This window comes from Corvus cornix, chromosome 1A, assembly GCF_000738735.6.
Source record: "Corvus cornix cornix isolate S_Up_H32 chromosome 1A, ASM73873v5, whole genome shotgun sequence".
Lineage (NCBI taxonomy): Eukaryota > Metazoa > Chordata > Aves > Passeriformes > Corvidae > Corvus > Corvus cornix.
In genome coordinates this window covers 45,416,284-45,439,145 of record NC_047057.1, presented here as the reverse complement: position 1 = coordinate 45,439,145, position 22,862 = coordinate 45,416,284, and the positions used below count along the sequence as shown (strand labels likewise).

At 37.4% G+C, this 22,862-nt stretch overlaps 1 long non-coding RNA gene across 10 annotated transcripts in view; it reads right to left on the bottom strand.

Annotated features, from left to right (window-relative positions):
- Positions 1-22,862, bottom strand: part of LOC104696429 — a 114,529-nt gene that overhangs the window by 73,922 nt on the left and 17,745 nt on the right. For 6 of the 10 annotated variants that reach the window (XR_005604576.1, XR_005604585.1, XR_005604581.1 and 3 more), the window contains 9 exons: positions 21,247-21,349; positions 20,470-20,552; positions 19,382-19,486; positions 16,763-16,876; positions 15,254-15,380; positions 14,958-14,987; positions 13,158-13,291; positions 4,183-4,526; positions 3,135-3,271 (listed from right to left, as the gene is read on the bottom strand). This is a non-coding gene — a long non-coding RNA (uncharacterized LOC104696429). Of the gene's footprint in view, positions 1-3,134; positions 3,272-4,182; positions 4,527-13,157; positions 13,292-14,957; positions 14,988-15,253; positions 15,381-16,762; positions 16,877-19,381; positions 19,487-20,469; positions 20,553-21,246; positions 21,350-22,272; positions 22,528-22,862 lie in introns of those variants that run through there. The other 4 variants (XR_005604586.1, XR_005604582.1, XR_005604583.1 and 1 more) reach the window with 4 other exon arrangements.

Here is a 22,862-nt window from a genome sequence, read left to right as displayed (position 1 = left end):
TTGAGAATTTAATTACATTCCTACCAAAATTCCAGGCGTTCAGAGCCATTCAAAATTCTTCCAGTGCAGCAAGGAAACAAACAGACAAACAGGAAAGCAAATCAGTTCTTTTCAGTGTAACGCCCTGTGTGGCAGAATACCTCTAGTCTACTCAGTGCATTTTAAACAACCAGGACTTTGCATTCAGAAACCTTGTTGCTGTTTAATTCCAGAATATCTCTTTCATATCAATTGGAATATAGTCCTTAATGACAGACATAATCTTTGGACTGTACTTTTTATCATCAGTTTAGGTAAATGCCTGGCATTATATAGGAAAAAGCTTTCAGTTACAAATATGTTTGCAATTTAATAGTGTTCTTAAACAAAAAGATTAATTTATTATGAACTCTGCAGCATTGTGCACCAGTTTCCCTTCTATTGAGGAAACTAGTAACAAACTCTTGCCACTAAATGGAATTTTAAATTTCTGGAGAAATATATGCCAGGAAGATCTTGTGCTACTGGTGTACAGCATGGAAAAGCTGTGAGAATGTGGCCACGTTACCGTCTGGAAACACCTACCCTGCCCAGCACGTGTACTCTACTGCCAAAGGGAGACCACCAGTACCATGCCATGGAAAGCCTGCTTTGAAGCCCTGCCAAGGACCACGTGACAAGCTCCTGAGCATGGTCACATTTGATTTCAACCTCTGGCAAGGCCCTGCTAAGTGTTAATAACCCTGGGGTATTTCACCCTGAATCAAGAATCCCACACATCTTCCAGTGCTGTGTTGTCCTGGTATGTGCTCATCTGCTGCTGGCTTGCTATCTCCATGAACACACACACGCAATTCAAAAGCAACACAGTATTACTAAACACCCCTTTACAGGAGGATGAGAATGAAAACTTTCTGGAGAGAGCTCTTGTTGGAGCTGGGCACGTCATGGGAAGACAGAGAAGCTGCCACTTGATATGAAGGTGTGACCTCCTCCTCTTCCTCAGAAACCCTCCCTGCTTTTACTGGAGCAATCCCCAGGCTGTGTTCATGAGGGAAACATCTTTCTTCAGGTTTTGAGACAAGACTGGGGAGGAGTATTCTGTCCAAAGACTTTCAGTCTTTGGAGGTCACCTTTGAGAGAGATAATGGCCACTCTTCCCAGTCAAGTCTATCCCAAGTCACCAGTAATAGATGTCTTGCTGTAAAGTACACATTATGGGATTTATGTAAAGGATGATGTTTGTATACACTGATTAGCCCTAGGGGTTTTTTTTCTCTCTCTCATCTTTTTCTTTTATTTTAAACAACAAAATCCACACAAGCACAAAGTGGAAGGGAAAAAAGGGGCCACTTAAGGGGGAGGAAAAGCAAGGCTTTTTCCATTTTGCTTTTTTTTTTTTTTAATTGTACAAGTCATCTACTAAAAGCAAGCATTATGGGCACAACATTGGGTAACTAATCTCATGTACCATGGGATATTTGAACAGTTTGAATTGATTTCCCAAAAAGAGAGCATAAAGAAAGTTAGGTATGTCGTGCATAACAATTCTGCATCTGAGAAATTTGCTTGAGAACAGACCGCTGGAGTCATTTCTTTCAGCTAATCCACACAGCCCCACTTTGGCAAACAAAGGCACACACCAGTGTCACGTATCCATTTTCCTTTGGAGATTCCATTTTAATGATTCTGTAGTAAATATTTTTGTATTGAGAAATTATTCGTACCAGCTATGAAAAAAGCACTGTGTTTCAGTAACTGTCTTAGAGAGGTGAAATGCACATAATGTATTCAAATATGCAACCTCAATTAACCTTTTGCCTCACTTTGCGGACAAACCTATCTATAAAAAGTGAGCTCTCTCGGTGATGAAAAGTCAGTTTTACAACTTCACATTGTTTGTGGCTAGTTCCCTACTGAAATGAATGTAACAGGAGGCGATCTTCATGAAGTGCAATTCAAATTTAACTCATTGTTATTCTTGATCTTCATTTCCTTAATATAAAAGCTAGTGTAAAACATCATATAAGAAAGCACTGGTGTTTTTTGTTTTTTTTTTTTTAACGAAAACATGTTTATTTATTATGTGGTAACTAGACTTCATTTATCTCAGAAAATACTGAAAAATATAAGATAGCAAACATAAAGATATAAAAATATTTCGACAGAAACCAGTACATATTTTGCTTTGGGTGTAGGCAAGTAAAGTATGTAGTTTAGAAAAGAACTTACGATTAACATACATTGAACTATGTTTGCATACTGCAATATAAAACAACCTGGAATTACAGTTGATAAAGAATCCTTAACCTTTCCAAAATTTGGTATGTATATTATTAACGAAATTGCTCTTCTTTAAAATGCTGTTCTAAAGAGCACAACTTTTTTTCCCCTCAACTCTTTCACAGAAACATAATTAGAGTATTGCATTCTCCACTAGATGCTTTGTGAAACCAAATGTCAGGGATTACGACTCAGCAAGATAATTACAAACATTCTACATAAAGGCATAGGAAACCAGCATCAGAGGTACATTTCACCAGTTCACATTCCTCCTACAGATTACATGTTTGATATGTGATCTGTTGGAGAAAATGAATAGAAGGTGACAGTATCTTCTTTTTTGTTCTCCCCCAATTACTTTAGAGTTAACATCAGTAGAGCAAAGCACTGTTCAAATATATCCTTTTCTTTTTGTAAAGTTTCAGACTCTGAGTCCCAAATACATACTTTGTAAAGCTTCCCTAATGAGCCCAAACATTAGCTAACTAGTAGTACATGAATTATAGCAACAGGGCACATTCACACATGTAGAGTGAATTAAACTATCTCTTTTTGATAAAGTTTACTTTTTAAGTCAATCTTGTATCCAGTCCCATATCAAGACAAGAGATAGAATAAATAGAACGAGATATTTTCTTTATAAAATCTCCAAACAAAAAGCCCACAAAACATACCCCAAACCCCCAAAACAGTATCAACACTACCCCAAATGTGTTGAACATAAATAAGATTCCCCCCCACACACACTTCCTTAAGAACAGTGATTTAACTAGGCACACTACATCACAGATATTCCAGTTTGACAATTCACTTGTTAGCAGGAATTAACATTTATCACTTGTTTTCATCACCTTGGATGGATGTGGACTTACCGTTTTAAGCACTGATCCCTGGGAGCTGCTGCTTTTTGAAGGAACACTTTTTGAAGTAAAGTAGCTGGATGGAGAAAGGCAAGTCAGGACTGCCCCTGTAGCTTCAACCTGCCGTGGTTAGTTTTCTTCCTTGGAATCTTTTGATAAAAGCCAGAACACAACCTGATTTATTAATGTAGCAAAGTCATTACAATTCAGAGCTAAAAATGTTATTGGACTTCCCTCCAGCTAGTGCTGTTTAAGCAAGCCTTTAAAAAGCAATTTAATTCCATTCCACAAAGTCAAATTTCCTCCACAGATAATTGGTTTTCATTGTATGTATAAAAAGCTGCAATGAAGCCAGTAAGTCAAACTATATCTTTTCTTACAGTTATATTTTTTACTGAAAGACTGACCTGCTTCTGACAGGATTGCATTGTCTCTGTTTTTCTACTGTTAACCTGGAATCTTTCTGTTGGTAACACAAGCACACACTACAGTAGCATTCACCAGTGTACTATGAAATCCGAATATAATCAAGAATTCTTCTGGCCTCTCACATTTATAGCCAAATAACTTTGTGTTGTCAGCTGTCATAGATTAAATCTTCATATATAAACTTATTCAATAGGAGTTAAAACATTCACACTGTTTTGAGACCTTGAAACAGTCGGAAAATACTTGCCTGGCTTGGGTCATTACCAGCGTATTTGAAAACTGCCATTCTAAAACAAATATTAAAGCCTGGTTTTGTGTATTCATATATAACATACAATAATATGTATTACCCGTGGGCATATTTATATTCCTAGAGCATGGGAATAACAGTGCTCTTCTGAGCATCTTGAAAGATCAGACTTGGAAAGCTTGCACACTAATAACAGCACAACAACAAAAAAAGAAATCCTAAAGCTATCAAAGTTGGATATGCAAAAATAGGCATGAAATTCATCTATCATTAAAAAACTTCACAAAAGCCCCACACTCATACAAATCTTGCTTATAGCAGACACTTATAACTAAAAACAATCTTCCATCTCAAGCAGCCAAATGCAATAAAAATACTTACCAGATATCTTCCCTTGCTTTGAATTCATGTATTTATCTTTCTTTTTCTTTTTTCTTTTTTTTCTTAACAAGACAAGGAGATTCACATTTAAAAGCTGTATCAGTTACTGTCCTCCTGCTCCCGCAGCTCTTCAGTTGTAGGTACGGAGGAGCCTGGCTGGTATTGTTTTGAGATAAAGAGAATGGCCCGTGTGAGCCAAGATATTGTGTACTGTCTGATGATCTCTGCAGCGTTCTTAAACTCCTCCACCAAGACAGGTATTTTTTTTTGCTGTCTGTTGTCCAAACAGGTTCATCAGAGCTCTTACAGCTGCCTTCATTTTTCAGTTGTGGAGGCCCTATGTGCTGAGAGGAGAGAGGTTTCTTTCTCTCAGTATTTATTTGCTTTTGGATTGGAGGAAGAGGCTGAGAGATTTTCAATTTGAGATCAAAGACAAGCACATGCAATGGGACGAAACACAGTTTTCTCAATTGTGCTCGGAATAGTAGTCCCTGAGTTCCCACATTCAGTGCTCTCAACTCTACAAGCTTCACAGGGTAAAAAAGATGGATAGTTATATATATACGTAGACATACACACACACAGACACATATTTTAAATATATTAGTTTTCCCCCTTGCAGCACTGCAGTCTCTCTATTGTCAAATAATAACTGTATCTGAAAAGAAAGCACTTAATAAGGCTAAGGTCAGACTGCTTAGACTTGGCATTTGCTGCGATAACAAATCAGAGATGATAGCATCGTACAGATTTATGAATTTTTTGCCCCCGCAGTCACAAACATCAGACGTTTACTTTATAAAGAAAGCTTTTAGATTCTTCCTGCAGTTTCCATAGTGATTTCATTTTTTCCCTTTTATCACAGATTGGCTGAAGTACTGCTACCCTTTGTGCTTTAAAAGGCTTGTGCTACCAACTGTCGATATAAAGGCACTGTAGCTAAAGCACACATGCAACACAAACTGTCAAAAATAATTGAAATAGATAAATACTGGCTGAAAAAGATTTTGGTATTTTCTCTGCTTGTCCTGAAGTGTACAGTAGAATAGTATTTCATCTGAATAAATGTAACTAACTTGAGCCAACCACACTTCTGTTCTATTTCCCATAACCTACAATACTTTTATTAGAGTACTTGTCACACAAAAAAATTACTTTCTTCACAAAAAGTTTTAATACAGCCTACATCAAGAAAAATGCCTTGTTTGTGAGATATAAATGAAAGCACCTTCATTCATTTTTGGAATCTTCTAAAGACATTGCTTATGCCAATGACATTCTTCCTATAAGAAGTTTATTCTTTTAGAGAACATGATGATTTAAGGAACACTTACACTGTTTCTGGCAAAGCAAACAACACTCTCTCTTGCTGGAAAGGTAACCACCTTTCAAAGTAAGCCTAAAGGATTAGTTTCTGTTTAACCCCTCGCTAAACAAACCATCATCTTCTCAACAAAACAGAACTCAGCTAAGTAAACACCTCTATTCAGTTATCATTCCTTTAAAAATGTAATCTTTAGGTTGCAGAATGCAAGAACAGTATTTCCCTATCCCTCTTTTAACCAGCTTAATAGAAACTGGGTGTGAGGTTAACCCCAACCATTTGCTTCACTCTCGGGAGTTTCTATACTTGTGAGTCAAAAATGGTCTAACATTCAAAATACTGGATTCCTATCATGTAGAGAGAAATATATTACAAAAACTTTTTGAGCTGGAATTTTTTCAGGTGATTATAAAAATAATAAGTTTCTTTACTTTCATACAAAAATGGAAAAGTTCACATGGACAAATATCTTAAAAACCCACAGAATATAGTAGGCTTTACCAGATATTCTAATTTGGGGGGGGGGGGGAAGAAAAAACAGACTACTTCCTTTTGGATGCATTTATGACAATTATTTATTTCCAACGAGATTATCTACAGAAAGCTACCAAGCTCCCTATTTTATTGTCATCTATTTATACAGGGAATTATACAACTGACTTTTGCTGTTGGGATATTAAAATCAATAGGGATCCACAGCCACTAAGTAGGCACTAACTGTGAGCATGAAGTATGTTAATACTTAAATAAGGTTTATTGGAAAAAAGAATTTGCAGCAAGGTGTAAGCGAAGGACTAAATGTAAATAAAAAGCTGAGAGTTACTAAGATTGTGTTGATTACTGACATACACCAAAAGTGGTCCTGGCCAAAACTGGTACAGAGAGATGCAGCAGTTTTTGGAAAGATGCAGAGACAGCTGTTGCTGCCTTGGGACATGAGGGTGGGCTAGATGAGCTCCCTAAAGTCCTGTTACCCCTTGGCAAGCAGACACTAAACTGTCCCTTGTAGCAAACCTGACAGAATCTGAACCTACGCTTCATACCTATTTTCCCCCAGAACACTCTCAAGGACCATTTAATGAGCAAATTAAGCACTGTGTTCAAGTAATCAACATTATCTGACTCACAATGATAAATATTGTCTTTGTGCAGATTTTTAATGCATTGGGGGGAAAAAAAATAACCCATGCTAAACATTAGTGAGTAGAACCCTGACTTTCCAATATGAGTATGACTTTTCACACTCCCTGTTTTAAACATTATAGCTACTTTAAAATCCTGCATGCACACATACCTCAGCACAAACCTGAATCATCGAGGAGAAATTCTGTGCAACAATGCAGATCCTTAAGAATAATTCATCAATAAAAAGAAATATGAAAAGCTTTTTCTCTGAAGGAGTAAGGATAAAAAAATGTCTTTTCCAAAACAAAAATCTTTGAAGTCAGTTTCATCCTGCCTAAAAACACTAAATCATGTTCTCACAGTACTTTATTCCCAAACTTTACATATATAAGATGTTCAAATGGTTTCTGTAAGATTCACAAGGTAACTGACTTTCTGGGGGTTGTATGAAACTGTTGAACTTATCCCCAGTCTTTCCCTAAGCCAACTTACCCTCAGGAAATTACTTTTTTAAAAGGAAAACACAAACTAATTTTTTTTTTTTTTTTAACTGTTAGAGACTAAACAGGGCACTTGAAATGAAGAGCTGACTAACAGGCTACATTAAAAAAAGAATTTCATGCTTCTTTGCACACAGCTCTGCATATTCTCCTTGGAGAAAATTCTTAAATACAGCAGGAATGTGCTAACTAAAGAAAGCAAATATTTGTTGCTATACTCTTTTAGTTAAATCTCTTCTAATATAAATGATTCTTCAGTCATGCAGCTGACGGGCATCCAGGACATTCACTCATTCTCTTCATCAAATAAGGAAAATAGGTCAAGCTCAGAGTGTGACAATCCTTCCCTCGTCACAATCTGCAGGTAGACCTCACGCAAACACTGTTTGTCTTTTAGCTTAGGCACTGGAGGCCAACACTTTTAGATCTCACATTTATTCATTAAAATTTGTAGTTAAAAAAAAAAAATATCTACAGAGAATTCCCCTTCCTCAACAGTTCTTCAGCAATGAGACCCTTTTTCTCATTCTTCAGATTAGAGTGGAAAGGGGCAGGGGAGCAGAGTACATAGCTAAAGAAAGAGACTATATAATCATTGGTTTCTACATACCAGCCTGCAAACTACCCACAAAAGAAAATAAAAGTATTTTTCCTGGACACATATTCTCCTTTAAAAGATAAAAGAAGCATCCTTCTTTTCACTCATATAGTGTTTTATCAATTTTTCCTTCTGGGGAAAACAGTTTGCTTTTTTCTCTGATTTTCCAAAACCATCCTCCACATCAAGTGTGTTTAATCAAATACTGAAAATCTGCAACCTCCTGTGAGACATGAACTACAAAATGTTTTAAAGTTTGCAATCCTAGTTCAATCAGTCAAAAACTACAGACTTGAATCATAGAATATCTCAAGTTGGAAGGGACCCATAACTATCACCAAATCCAACTCACTGCTCCTCAGAGGACTACCTATAACTAAATCGTATTACTAAGAGTTTCATCCAAACATTCTTTAACTGTCAGGCTTGGTACTATGACAACTTCCCAGGGAAGCCCATTCAAGCGATCAAACACCCTCTGCGTGAGGAACCTTTATCAAGTGCTAACTCTGAACCTCTCCTGATACATTTTCATTCCATTTCCTCATGTCCAAATGAACTCCTGATTTACTTACACACCAGCTCTAGAAGCCAGTAGTGTATTTTCTGTTTGTTTTATCAGGACCAAAGCCAGTAGCATCAGGAATTTGCTATCTTAGGTATCCATCATTTCCTGATAAAGACAACCAAAAATCTCCACTGAGATCTTTAAATATATATTTAGAAAGAGCAATAAGGCAACCTTTTAGACTATCTTTAGGATCACGAAGAATTTCTCTTGTACAGTAAGTGGAAACTAAGAAGTCACTTGCTTCCGAACAAGAAAAGAAATACCAAAATACAGGATGTGCAGCATGAAGTGTCAGATCAGTCATTCAGAGCCAGTTTAAAGCTCCTAAAGTTAAGCACTTACTTCATTTGGGTCAATATTAGAGAATACAGAAGTGCTCTGCTGCTTTGTTTTCAGTGACATCTCAACTTGCTAAAATATGCAGCTATAAAACCATTTGCTGGAAATCTTCCTTAATGAATGAAAGCATGAGATGCATCCAGAAGAGCGTCAGCTCTGAATCAGGGACATAACTAACTGCATATGACAGTTCAGCAGATCATTTACAAGCAGATTTTCCCCTTCAAATAGATGGAGAGACAGAACTGTGCTAGACAGAAAATCCTTGAACATATTTCATTCTCCATCCTAAAAGGACGGTTTTCAGACATTGCAATTTTTGCTAGAAGACAACTAACCTGAATGCCATTACTGTTGTACCTAACAATTGCACCAGTGTACAAGGGCACCTTCTTATCATTGGAAATCAGCAACTAACTACCAAAAGATAAATCCTTTTTGAGCCATGTCTACTTGAACATGTGTGCGAGCTTATGCATGACCACTTCTGTAGATCATCTGGCACAGCCGTGAATGCAACTATCTAAAGTTACTGCAGTGCATGCACTGAAAACAACAACCACCACCACGAATTTTGGCACATCAGCAAGTACACATTAAACTGTTGTTTGAAGGATTAAAATGAAGGGAACTCTGGTGGGGTTTATTTTATTGTTTTCTATTTATTGTTGGGTATTTACACAGGCAAGTTCAAAAATGTTCCTAACTATGAAAAAATACATTGAAACAAGATTTATTATGATTCTTAGCTTCTGGAAGAATCCCAGAGCCTTGACATGAACCCCAAGGATGAGATGATTTTTAACACTGCCAAAGAAGCTTACATTGTAGAAAAGAATGACACCTGCAACCACATTTTCATCTTGGAGCTTTAGACAACCCTTAGATTAGAAGAATTCATGGGAGGAACTTTCTCAGAATCCCTGAATAAAGTAAGGTTAATTTTAATTAGATACCACAAAGCAAAAAGTGGCCTCAAGAAAAAGTACAAGAGCAGAAAAAGGAAAATTGCATTCAAAACACACAAAACTAACTTTACAGTAGATATGAAGTTTCTCTAAAAAGCTCCTCTTACTGTTCTCTAAACTTTGCAGAAGACCTATTGTTTCTTGGGGTTATATTGAATATTTTAACTTTATTGATAGAATTTTCCAGAAATACCTTTGATATGTATTTAAAAAAAAAAAAAAAGTATGATCTCTTTGACCAGGTTTGAAACAAGAAGAGAAAACAAAGAAATGCAATGCTTATCTTCCAAGGAATTCTGACAAATGGATTAAACATGATCAAACATGATGAGGCACAAGTCCAGGAACTCCAAAACTCCAATATTTTACTCTTTGCTCTCCCAACTTAAAAAATTGAATCAATTTCCACTGTGTAATTTATTTTTACTTATGAAATGTTGAAAGAATGCCACATGAATGTGATTTTTAAATGATGCTCTTTCTGTATATCGGAGTCTGAAGAAAATAATTTAAGAAAATATGTGCAGAAAAACATTTTACATATGGTAATACAATAACAACCATATATTCTTCAGACAAGGAAGACCTGTACAACATTTGCATTTCAAAGACTGTCATTCAAGAAAACTCTGATAATGTGCACAGTTCTATGAGTTTTATGCAAGTACAAGTTAGCTTTTTATTAAGAAGAATCCTAAGTGTTTTCAAGAGTTATTTTGTTAAATCCCTTATTAAATTCAGGAGAGGTTTTGCGAAAATCTAAGGTAGTCAATACTGAACCCTCGCTCATAAAGCTGTGAATTAAGATCCAAACTTGACCATTTTAGAGAGCAATAGATCTTTTAAAATAATATTTAGCATTTATTACCTACACTAATTAAGCTTCAACATGCCTGTGAGGCAGACAAGTAAAACCTCATTTTACAGACAGGAACATTTACAGCAGACAGAAAGGTTATGTACATTGTCACTGATTAGAGAGAAAAATCTCTGACCCATAGTTGGAATTCTTTGAGCAAATTGTGAGCACACATCCACACTGTCAAGTTCCTCTTTCAACAACTTACACAGTTTGCATTAAATAGGGAACAAGGAAAAGTTAGACAAATACAGAAATGCATACATATTCTCAAACCCAATAAACTCTCCAGACAAATAATATTAGAAATGGTCAACAGCATGCCTGTCTTACTACCACTTTGTCAAGTTAAAGGAAATACAAGGGTGGAAGGAAAATGAAGAGACAAATGTAAATGTGTGAAATGAAAATGCTGAATCCTGTCTAGATCCATTCAAGGACTTGAGGATAATTTATCTTATTAGAATTCTGTGATTACCTGTCAAAGGTAAGAGACAGTAGAGAAGAGCTCACAGAAGCAATGTTGGATTCTACTGAGTAGAAAAATATCCCTCAGGGAACTAGTTTGCTCTTTTCTGAAGCAATACAGAAAGCATTTGGTGTTCTCTTGGACAGAAAGAACAATCTATTTGTGGTGTTTGTTCCCATCTGAAAGAGTGACTTGATTACTAAGTCTTTCCAAGTCAGCTGTATGAAGAGCTGCTCCTGTTGTTAACTTCATTGGGATGTACCCCATCTACTGCACACACTGCTGCAGAAGTGATGCGCAGGTGACTGTGCCACTTACAATGACAGATGGGCTCTGAGACGAAGGATCTGAAATACACCCCATTGTGGCAATTTATGTAACACACCCACTGTGGTGCTGTGCAGGAAAGAAAAGATTTAAATGCTAGCATGACAACTCTGTTTAAATTCTTTTATGTACAACCAGATCTGCACTTGCACGCAAAGCTAAACATGCTTCAGATTAACTAATTCTCCATCACGTTTTGAAGACGTCATTGTGTAGAAGGATTGCAAAAACTGGTGTTTAATAAAACATGGGCAATCACCTCTAACTCTACCTGCAGCCCCTCCCATCTCCCAAGGAAGTCTTGTACTCAGGCTGGCAAAACAGTACAATAGAATTGGAAACAAACGAAAAAACCCATGAGGCATCCCAGGTCTTCTGTGTCCAACAGTGTGTATCCAAATATCCCAAAAGAGTGCCTTGAAAATTGCTATTGCAGCACCTGAGAAGTGCAGAGACCTGACCAAGTCTTGGGTCTTCACAGAATGAGAGAGACTCAGCCTGGAAAGAATCTGTAGATGTTCTGTTGGTCTTCTCAGCTAAAGTGGTATTTGTTTCAGTGGATTCACACATACTTAGGGTTTAGAATCAAGAAGAATATGTCTGGGTTTTTTTGTAAAGAAAATTGAATCTTTTCATAATCTACAACATTTTCTTCTGTTAAAGATATGGACTCATTTATGCCACAAAAATTAAATATGTCAGGCAAAGTAAAGAGATGAAATGGCAAAGTTTTACACAGACTAATAAAACTCAAAGCAGAGACAGGCATTTCCATACTGATTTTGATTAAACCAAATCACAGAAAACAAGTCTCATGCTCAAATATACTTTCCACCTCCTTAGGGCTGTTGTCAATGCCTCTCTTGCCTCCCTCTTACTTTTGTCGAAAGCAAAATAACCACAGAAGTGAATGTATAAAGACAACACTCAATCGAGAGAACTTGAAAGTTTACAATTCTAGCATGCTAAAAGGCAAACAAACATACTTAAGACCAAGATAATTTTACTTTTCTCGTATACTTGTTTGTTTGTTTGAATGACACCTGCTTCATTTCCTCATTTGGTGGAAGAACTTTCAAAGAAGGCAGCAGTGTACTGAGAACATAAAGCCTTGAGCAAATTTGAAGTAACTGGTCTGCCTAGCCAACGTGCATACAGTTTGTAAGATAAACACCACGTAGTTTGTTGATATCAACAGGTAGAGAGTTGTTCCATAGCTACAGAGAGGATGCTTCCTTAATTTGGTCAGAATTAATACAGAGTAACAGTGAGCAACACTGACCACATGAAGGAGTGGAGGAAAAGCATGGCACACAGCCCAGTCCCTGTCTGCGTAATACAAAGACAGTACTCCCTTGATACAACAAATACGTCTTTTGGCTTAGGCTTTGAGATATTTCAAGGCTGGGACTTGAAACATGGTTCAAAGGTAGCCTTAATCTGATAGATCCTGACTCTCAAATTGCTGCTTATGCCTCTAAACCAGTAGAGAGTCAAAATCTCCTCTCAACATTATTCGAAGAAAGTCTAAATGAGATTACTGCTCTTCAGTGCTGATACTTGTATATTCTGAAGATTGATGTCTCAGCTTTATATTACATTTGCATTCTATGCACTCATTCCATGGAAATAATACATTAAGTAGTTAGCATATAATTTGGGTGCATATCAAGCGTGCATCCTACTCTCAACATTGGCTTCCCACATTAACATTATTGCTAGACACTGAAAAGATTAACTACATTAAGTGAAATATTCTCAGTAGCCTTGAAATGATCATAACAGATCTACACTGTATCTTCAAATTGCTTTTCAAAGCCTGGTTTCTATTTTTATAATCAATTTCCCAACTAAACTACATTCATCATTATGAAAACAAATCAAGTCATACACACATTTTTGTCTCCTTGTGACAGACATTGCTTGAGAAAGGAACAACTAGTTTCATCCTCCAGTAAACAGCTGGTATCCTTAGATAAGAGAATCTCTGCACATGGCCAAGCTTCCAATATTGTGAAAAAATGAGGCACTAGAAAGAAAAAGACAACAGAAGTCCCAAGTGCTTACATGAGACAACACAATTTATAACCAATATTCATAGCATAACTTAATTATCCCAATTTTTTTTGTATTCTGTCACTAAACTGCAACCACAGCTTACTTTGGCATCATTGGATTTGTTCCTGGGAAAATAAAAGACATCACAACAGGAAATATCTTTTCTTTAGTATGAGCAAATCAGAGGAGAATGACTGAAGAATAAACTTAAACAATAATTAAGCTTTGATATGTGACAGCTCACCTTTCATGACTCAGTCATAAGATCTGCATGTTCTGAAAAGTCAGAGCCAAGTTCAATCCCACTACCAATTTAGCAAGTATCTCAGGGTAGAACTAGAGTGTCTGATTGTCATTTTAGCATAAATACTGTAAGAGTGATTCCCCTGCTTAGAAATCTTATCACTGTATTGAATAATTTTAAAGACATGCCTTCTATAAAACAATGACTCATTCAGATATCAAACTGGGCAAATATATTAAACAAAGGCAAATAAATAATAAAACTTGAATGGAGATAATTATTGTTCAAAGTCACATTCTGGCTGATTTATAGGAATGGCATATAAAAAGCCAAACAACCAGCTTGCAGTGACCACACAAACACTTCTTTCAAAATAAACTCATGAGAAAAATATCACTTAGTGATGAAACAGTAGAAATTAGGAGCTTTCTTTGTGAATATAACCCCTTTCCCCTTTTAGTATGGGGAAAAAGAGAGAGACAGGATATGTTAAGTGAACTCCTTAAAAAGTTCTTTCCATATCTTCTGCCAATGTAAAAGAAAAACTGAAGAACATGCTACATATACTTAACCTAGACTAAGCCATCACAATCGCTCCTAAATAAGGGACAGAACACTATAATCTCCTTACTGGCTCCCCCTTTTACTTTGGGACACTAGTTGAAAAGAAATCACCAAAGAAGCTGTTGTCCCTTCTGTGCAGTGCACCACACTCTTGGCAAGCTAGCCAGGAACAAAAAGGCAGGCATGGTCCTCCTTCAATTAGGCACTCAGGGCAGACAAAGTGGCCTTCAGCTTCCATAATTAAAGAAGAAAAAGGCAATTGGCTCACAGGCCATAAACTCTTGCTGAAAGAGTAGCTAAGATATGAAAAGAGCAGGAAGAACTAAAGATCCAGATAACAAAGCTTCTAAGTAGAAAAAAAAAAAAAAAAAGAAAAGGAACAAAAAAGAGGAACAAAGAAAAATCATGCATATAGAGAATTATCAAGAAGGGCCTTTTAAACCCTTTTTTCTTGTTCCTTTCTAATAAATTCAATTTATTTGGACTTTTAAGCAAGCATAATCACTTTTTAGGGATTCTAGATAATTTTCTGATTTAAAGTAAAAATTTAAGCTTTTGAACTGTTTACATCAGCAATAATGAATTGCACCTCTAATATATCAGTCAACAATACCCAGCCATGATTTTGGCTATACTGTGTCTCATGTCATTCTGGAAGTGCTTTTAAATTGCTATGTATTGAAGTATGATAGACAACAGCTCATAATAGATGGCTGCAAAATGTGTTTTCCACACTCTTCAGGAAAATGTCATTGTCATCAGGGTCTGCTTGTGGGATGGAAACAGGGATCTGGGACTTTTTGAGTTTGAGTACTGATAAATATCTTACCACTAGAACTGTCCAGGAACACCAACACACCTAAGGCAGAAGGAAAAAGAGTAGGTTACTACTTCTTCAAATTCTGAAGAAAAAAACACCAAACCACATTCTCCATTTCTTTGGGTTACTTATGAAACAAGGTGTTGATTTCACATACTGTAAATCCCTAAAGGACCAGATGTTGCACTGACTGGGTGAAAAAAATCACAAGAATTCACAAGAAAAATGGCATTTTTTTAGGGGCCATGAGAAAATGGAAAGAAGGAGAAAGATACTGAAGTCATGGAGTCATATTTGTTCTTCACCTGTGCAGTAATCAGGGATCTTTAAACAGAAGCTGCCTTTACAGACTCCTTACAATGATACACCAGTAGACTCATTTGGTCCAACACTTCATCTGGAAAACACCTAAAGCTCATGGCTGCTGTCATCCTGCAAAAAGATTCAAAAGACTTTATCAGACCAAAAAGCCAGCACAAAGAAATTTATCCTGATCCAACCAGAAGCATCTGCTCATACTGTCTGCCAGTCTGTTCTGCAGACCTAGTAAAAATGTACAGCTGAAGAGACAGACTTAATTTCAAATGCATTAAATCATAGCCAGACTGCCATTTGGCATAATGAGAAAGACCTTCCCCACTCCTTTTCTGTTTATGTATAAAAACGCATTTGTATTGCCTGTCATTATTTAGACTGACTGACCTTGAGGGTTTGTGATTTTCTTGTTTTCTGTTCCTTTTTAATGTGTATGCAGGATAAAAAAACACTGCACAGTGTGATACATGTGAAGACTTGGATAGGATGAGTTCTCTGGTTTGGTAAAATAGCACATCATGGTTGTGCTGCTGTCTGTGATGGAATGAACTGCTGTTTTAGGCTGCTCCTTCCCAACACATGTAAAAATAACTGATTAATTTATTTCAGTTAATGACACTTATATGTCCTTCTCATAAGCATTTTAACACATGCTCCTCCCACTGTATTGCATTATATGACTGCTGTGGCACTGCAGCTGGAAGGCTGAGCAAAGCTTCTTTCAGAACATTAGCTTTCTGAGAAACAAGCTCATCACCTGTGAAGGTCATCTTCTGTCTGGTATCAAACAGCAGGCAGTGCTACAGAAATCCTTACACTGAGATGAACAAGAAGTATGCACAACACAGTTGAAACCAAAATGATAATGCCTACAAGGACACTGGATTATCATTCCTTAATGTTTAATGATGATTATGAATGGTCATGGTCCCAGAAACCTCTTGTGTAGGAAGAAAGCTGTACCTCATGAATTAGGGTGGCCTGCAGAGAGAAGACTGTGTGTGTATGCACCACACAGGCCATAGGCAGGACTGTACACACACATCTATGTTATACAGAGATGTAAAATCCTCATGTTAACAGCTCCTCAGCACATTCACAGCCAACAAAAGTGTCATGCCGCATCAAGCTGTGATGACTGGCCTGTGTTTTTCAGAGACCTCCTTGTCTGAAATGGAAAAACACTTCGAGAATTCTAAAGCACACCAGCCAAAACAAAGGAACCAAAGTTGGAGCGAAAGTGTTGTGTACCATGAAACCAAGAGACAGCTATGAGTAACTCAGTTTAAAAGAGAGATAGAAACAAGCACCAGGGGCTAAAAACATGCAAAACTGATGTAGAGTGAAAAAGAACCAATGCCAGGGAACATAAGCAAAAGGCATTTTAAGTGTCTGTCTGGAGTACTGAGGGTTCGTCTTTCACCTTCCTCAAAGTGTGTGTGGTGGTGGATTGGGCAAGGCCTGGCTCTGAAAAGAATTTCTGGACTATGTTGTATTACCTGCAATTTGTTCAGTAGAAAGCAGTTTGAATTGAGTTTATAGTCCCTGGAGATATGCATTGAAATTCAAGCCAAAAGTTATTCCCATGGCTTTAAAGTCTTCTGTTGCTATATCTGAAAGGAGAAAATTTTGACAACTGAAATTTAGATTTTTGAGAAAAGATTCACTTTGAGACAGTGAATAAATGTCTCTGAATATAACACCACAGGGGTCCTCCTCACTGACTGAAAGATACCCAAATAGCAGTTCTAGACCTTTTCTTTTCTAGTATTCTTTCTGCTTTCTTTCTATAGAAAGGAAAATTCACCATCTTTAATTCATTAATTTTAGGAAATAAAATGGATCACCTTATAATTATTGAGAAGAAGCAAAAGTTATCATTCCACGTGATGAACGGCAGGGACAAAAAGAGTCCTGAGGGCACATTTTTGAACTGTTTGGCCTTCAATTAGCCATTCTTTAATGAACCTCTGGAATTACATTGTTGTAATATATCTTCTTCCTTGACCAATATTAGTAATATTATATTACAGCCTGTTTGCTATTCTTTTCCAGAGGAAACAAAGGAGAAAACCACTTTTCTCTCCTTTCTTTCTTGCATTTCTTAACAAAAATCAACAAATGCAAGTCTCCTCCTCATTATTAGCTACTCTTGGCATTCACATCCGTTAGGGAAGGGATTGAGGTCTCCTAATTATTCACTTTTCATATGTTAAACAACTCAGCTTCCCAACTCCCACAGAAACAAAATGACAAAAGAAAGGTGAAATATTTAGGCTGCTATTATAGTTCATGAACCTTAAGACAGGAGGGGAAAATTTACAATTTCAGGGAGCAACAAAAGTGTCAAATACTGGATGGGAGCTTATTTTCTGAAATCTGAGCAGAAGTTCTGGAGTTGCAATAGGTCTATTATAAGACTTGAGAATGTTAAAGAATTCTTAAAGTTGACTTTTCTCCAGCTCAGTTTTCATTTACCTCTATTTTCCCACACAAGGCATCACCTCCTCCCTTTCCCCTGGGAGCATTAGTCACTAAGATCAGAATTGTCACCAGATCTGCAATGTTCAGATCCACATTTTCTCTTCTGATGATAGTAAATCTCACTGTGTGGGTTTCAGAAGTGGCCAATAAGAGACAAATGCTACTTGGGATAATTTCCCACTGGTGCCAGTTCCCCATGTCCTGGTTCCAGTCTCCCACCATTTCTCAACAGGGAAGGAAGAGACAGTAATTAAACTCCATTTATATTGATAACCTATCTCTCTAGAGACGAGTGTATGACAGAGCCCTGCCTGAGGCACAGAGGCATCCTGCACTCTTTCCCCTGGCCCATCCTGGGCGTTAGCCGCCTGTGCTCATGGCTAGCTCTGGTAACACTGCTGGGTAACCCTGGATCGGCTGCAGGGAAAAGAGCTGCAAGGAACCTGCCTCTGCCCCTCAGCTTAGGAGCTGTATTTAAGCTCCAGCCCTTGGTCTGCTCCCGTGCTATGCTGCAGGCAGACCTGAATCTTGCTGCTTCTTGCTTGACCTCACCTCCACCAGCCCTGGTCTTGCAAAGAGGCTCCTGGCCCGGGGGAGGGATGCTCCCCATGAGCGGAGGCTACAACGAGCAGGGACGCAGCAGCAGAGGGCAGCACACTCAATGCTGAGGACACCTCTTCAGTCCTCAGAAGTGCAGAAAAACCCTGAGAAGAACTTTTAAAAGCCCTTCTACATGGTCTCATCGCCGAGCTTGCACTAGCCAGCACAACTCATGAGCAGAAATACGCAGGGTGTAGTTGAACTGTATGACAGTTTTAATCTATAAACTTCAGTTCTATGATTTCTCTTCAGTATGTTGGCAAATAATAATTGTGGCTGATAACAAAATTGCTTGCATGGGGGAGGGTAATGATATGTGAGCTGCGTGTGATGAAAGGGAGGAAGATAAGGCTGCGATGCAGACCTGAGTGAAGCACAGGGTATCAAATAACTTAGCTGCTTATTTCCTTGCTGTTTGCTCTTGTGTCAGAGGGATACACAGCCTAGCACATCCCACTCATGCCTGGTGACATTTTCTGGATGTGCTGTTTTATATTTACGTTTCGAAACATATACACAGTTAAAATTAAGATCACATCAATATCATCCCCAATCAAGACTCAGGAAATGAAAGCCCACTTCTACTAATTGAACTGTACATCTGATCCTTTAATCATTGCTATTAGTATTGTTTAGTTTCTGACAGTGTACAGAAGGCAGTGTATACCTTGCAAGGAAGGGAATTTCTTCCATGCAGAGCAAAACAAATGGTAATATAATAAGCTTTAGAAATCTACTGGGGGAAAAAATCTATTTGTGTAAAGAAGCTGAGCTAGTGTTAGCTTGAGAACATTCACTTTTCCATTTCCTGACTTGAATTAAAAAAAAAAAAATACTTTTATTAGAAAAATCAAACCAAGTTAAGAGCCCTTTCAATTGTGTTTCTCTTGCAAGATGTAGACAAGCACCACCACAGATGAGACTGCTAATCTCCAACTTTGGGTTCAAGCAATGTACAAACCCAAAGAGTTACTCAGTTTTTCTAATTAATTAAGACAGATATTTCAAAAAGAGGGACATCTGCCTTATTATACCTTTATAAGATGTGAAAGTCAAATCTTGTGTTCTTTCCAAAAGAATTTGAAGGAGAAAAGGAAGAGACTTCTGTTCTTATTTTAGTTTCAGCTTCTACTGTATCACTAAGAGAAATAAATACGTGTTTTAAAAACAAACTTTACTACCAGTTTCCAAATTCCACCAAAATTATGCTAATTCATTACAAGAAATTATCTATGAATCACTACAGTACAGCCAATCTGGGGTGGGACAATGACTTAGTAAAAGGCAGCAGTGAAAGCCAGCCTATCTACCTATTTATTTCACATTTATCATAATGGCATACATTTTCCTTGGACTATAATTTACTGTGAGTGATTCCCACTTCCCACACCACATGGCAAGGAAGCATTAGAGGTTACGTTTATTTTTTATGGGTTTTTTACCCAGTTCCCTAGTTAAACAGGTTGATGAAGTCAATACTATCTGCCCTGTCAGCCTGCTTACCACCCTCATTAATCACTTTCTGAACTGTTAGTTTTGCTGAAATTTAACTTTGGGGTGGAGAGGTTAAACACACTTTTCCCACAGGTATTCTCAAAAGAGACTTCTGGTGAAAGGGAGAGACCTCGAACACACCCCTAAAGAGGGACAGGCTGTGGCCTCAATGTGTGCACCAGAGAAGCCAACGTGGGAAAGAGCTCAGGCACAAAACCTGTGAAAAGTTTCAAGCAATGTTTATGTCATTCCAAGGCTCCAAAGTAAAATTAACCACAAGCTTAATCAGTAGAAGAGATTTCGTAGTACCAGTGGAACTGGTACCAAGGAACTAATGACTGTTATTACTTCACAGGGGGTATGAGGAAGAGAAATGGTCTTCTTACACAAGAAATATTGTGTTTATCACGTAGTGAAAAAAGGGAAATAAATGGTAAAATGGTGCTATTGTAAAGAACTTTGTATTTCTTTTGTGTCTGCTGGAAGGAAATAAAGTCTGTCATACCGTTGATTTTTAACAGCTTTTCATTAAGCACCAAGAGAGGATATTGCCAGCCTATTCTCTCTCCTTCCAATAACCGTTTGCCAAAAAAGGGGAGAAATAGAAAAGCAAAGACACTGTTCTTACCCTTATAACTTAATAAAAGCCTTCTATGCATTGAATGGCGACTGCAGTTTGCATTAGTATAGACGACTAAGGGGAATCCATAGCTAAATGAAAATAAAATTTCAAGAAGTTTTGCCAAGTATACAGCTGAAACTATTTTAAACTGTAAGAATCCCATATTCTACATAAGAATATATATATTTTTGTGGTTTATTATTTTAGTCCCTTATCTTAATAATTGTGCTCATTTTTAAAAGAAATGCTGTTGCTTCAAAACCCATGTGATAGCATGTGGATCACACAGATTTTTAAGGTTATCACAGAGGCAATGAAACAGTCAAGATGAGATTTTTTAAGCTAAGTTATAACTAGACTTCTACTATATATCAAGAAATCTCACAGGAAGCAAATCAAACTTTCAAAGACCAATATTGCCTGTCAACAAAAACAGACTTGTCAGAATTTATAGATGCACAAAACTGCAGAAAACAGAGGATAGACGTAAACTAAAAAACAACCCTTTAAGAAATTACGGATAATTTGATGGTTTGACAGTTTAAAATGGTCCTGTGATACCCTATTCTGTATTTAGCAGCTAGTATTATTTCTATTTTAAGTCATTGATAGAAATTTGATTAATGTGTGATCCAAATAGAATCACCCAGCACTGTTTTGTCCTCAGATTGCAAGAGAATAAATGGAGCAGACAGGCTCCAGAGCAGACACTATGATTCCTTCAAGCTTATTAAACCTCTACAGTGAAGAACAGCCCTAAAGCACACAGCAGAGAAATCTTACCAAGCAAGTCTTCTGAGGTGTGTTATTTCTTTGTAAAACAGTGCGTGTTCTCCAGGAAGTTCCACACCAGGCTGCTCCTGCTGCTGCTGCCTGTGTCCACCTCCTGCTTAGGGCAAGAGTTCCTCAGTTAAGGTCCATTTGCTGTGAGACAGGATGTACTTACAGCTGTGTGGTCACCAACCCGTGGGATGCCTGGACTGCTGCAGTTGAGTCACAACCCAGACACATGTCGTAAGCCCCTGAGAAAGGAACTTTTGGAACTGCTGTTTGGGTCATAAAAATGAGAGTATAGTCAGGAGGGATGTTGGCACAATGCACCAGAAGCAGGTGGTCTGCAGTTCCTTAACTACAAAAGGTGAAGAGAATGACGAGGGAAAAATTCTACAGAATATGTCTTGTTTCCTCAGAAGATTCACTTTTTTTCCTTAAAATGTGTGCCTAAAAATTAAAATATTTATGTTTGCAGCAATCCTGCCATAATAGGCTATTAAATATGAAATTAAATGCAGTTTCCTTCTCTCCACTTTCCCCTTCACTGGCTTGAGTCATGAAGACTGATTTGCCCTACTCACATGGGACTGCCATGGTGCAAACCTTCTCTTTCCTGCGAAGGAAAACCAATGCCTCAACAGTCATACAGTTCAAAAGGTGGTTAAAGGTACTGAGCAAAGCATCTCCATGCTACAGCCCTTCAAAACCCCTCACCATCACTTAAGACATCATAGTACTTCAGTTTTTCATTAAAAAATAAGCCAAAATGGCATATCTGTCACAGTGGTCTCTAGATTGCTGCCTAGAAAAACAGCAAGGAGGCTGCCAGACCTGTCCCTTACTGTGCCCGGCAGAACCATGCTATGGACAGTGAAGGACAGATCTTCAGATGCCTGGGAACAGCCACAACTTAACTTCAAAGGTTACTGAGATGACAGTAGCAGAGAAAGAGAAGAAAAATCATCCCAAAATGTATCTTGCTGACTTTGGAAGCAAAATTGAAACAATCTTCAGATTATTTCAAGACTGACTCACCGACAACAGAAGGATGTAGTAGGAGTGCAATATGCTAATACAGCATCCCTTTTATTGGTATGCAGATGCACAGAATTACAGGCATAAAGATGTTGGGATGTACCTGAAATAATATATTTTCTCCTGATAAAATATTTATGACTGATCTAATCTTACATTAAATGTTTCTTAATAATGGCAAACATTTGAGGCATTATAATTGGTAAATTGCTAGGAAATGTCATGAAACTAAGTGCTTAAAATGTAGAAATTACCTTTAAGTCATCTCACTTGAATGAAATTATAAAAAATTATGTCTATTCATTATTTTATGTATATTTTATTATAATAATATGGTTTCGTTTATGTAACAAAAAGAACCTAATTAGATCTTTCTTAAATAGATACAAGTTTATCAGTAAGCACATCCTGGGTAAACCATTCCAACTAATGCAGCTATTGCTGCTAATGCCGTGTTTTAATTCTCTCCACTTGCTAGAGGAGTTATTTATCCGCACAGCATGGAAGCTTATTCTCGTGCTTCTTTGACTGCACATGAAAATAAAGGACATTCAAGTAGAGAGAGAGGGTAGAAAATTAACAATTTTAAA